A 1,365-nucleotide genomic window follows, 5' to 3' on the forward strand; every position below is an offset into this window, starting at 1 on the left:
CCTAAAGCTCGTCTGCAAGATGGGCCCACCTAGAAGCTCTCATGGACTGTAAACAGCAAATGCCAAGGACTAATTTGCATATATCCAGAGGGTCAAAATTTAATTTAAGATTTGGTTGGGGTGCGCCTGCCCAGGCAGTAGTGCAACGCACTGGACGACACCCAAGGGCCCCAGTGGCAAGCCACTGTGGTGGGCCCTCCCCCACAAAAAATAAATTTAATATCGTTGTGGGCACATGGCCCACATATCAGATATTAAACTGATAAGAACAGATACTACACTTGATCTTAGCCAAAAGGCCGAGAAAGGTATGAGTTGCAGCGTTGCTCTGCCCCTCTATTTGTAGCCTACTCGCCCTCCCGTCCCCTCTTCGCTAGGCGAGGTGGTACTAAACGAGTCGCCTCTCTCGCGCGGCTGCGGAGCGCGGACGCTGCGCTGCGTGCCCCCCGACCCCGAGCCAGCCTCTTTGTTGCATGGGCCTCAAGCGAGACGGCCTTTCCGATGAGGCCTGTATTATGGGCCTGATTTGCTCTCGGCTCTTGGAGGCCGGGCCCTGTCGGAGCGTGTTCTGAAGCCTGACGGTCCTGCATGTTATATGTATGGCTGGCTGAGGCGCTGCACTGCACTGCACGGTGAGACGAGACAACCGGCGAGGCGGACTCGATCGACCGGCAAACTCCCCGGGAATGCAGTCGTCGTGATCGATCGTTATGTGCGTTCTTTTGCAGAATATATACTCTACTACTAGTGTGTAGCTCTGCACAACAGAAGCGACGTTTGAAGATGCAAGGTAGCATCCATCCATCAAGGAATAGTAGTAAAATGTGCATGCAATAAATAGAAAAACACCTCAGATATATAACAACAACAACAAAATGCACTCCTAATAGTTATCCCCTTCCCCACGGATCATATTAGACTATCCCAGAATGATTCTCATCCTCTAGAGTCTAGATTGTTCTATATCAATGTTTGATGTCATACTTCAATGTGAATCACCAGTTTTTTTTTTCCGAAAAAGATTCAAATCTATTAGTTCATCAAAAGTACAAAGCACCTCGAACATAATAGAAATTTACATCGAGGTCGGTCTCTAGACCACCGAATGACAACTACCGCCGTCAGAACGAGCCGCCAACATGCCGCTCCTCTACTGGAGCCGGCATGACATTATCGATGACATTCAGAAAGTCTTCATGCACGTTCCCCTAAGAACTAGTACCATGGAGCCGCAGTCGTCGTCGTTGAACTCTCGAACATATCTGAAGGAACTGGCATCAAATCTTGCCGGCGCATGCACGAGAAGAAACTCTAACCTCGTCGCCCCAAGGAAACGACATAAATCTACGTCGAAGCTCTGTCGAC

At 49.5% G+C, this 1,365-nt stretch overlaps 1 non-coding gene across 1 annotated transcript; it reads right to left on the reverse strand.

Annotated features, from left to right (window-relative positions):
- Positions 1-115: 115 nt before the first annotated feature.
- On the reverse strand, positions 116-312 carry LOC119282855. Its single transcript, XR_005138898.1, has one exon. It is a non-coding gene; the product is annotated as a U2 spliceosomal RNA (small nuclear RNA).
- Positions 313-1,365: the final 1,053 nt, after the last annotated feature.

This window comes from Triticum dicoccoides, chromosome 3B (genome assembly GCF_002162155.2).
Source record: "Triticum dicoccoides isolate Atlit2015 ecotype Zavitan chromosome 3B, WEW_v2.0, whole genome shotgun sequence".
NCBI lineage: Eukaryota > Viridiplantae > Streptophyta > Magnoliopsida > Poales > Poaceae > Triticum > Triticum dicoccoides.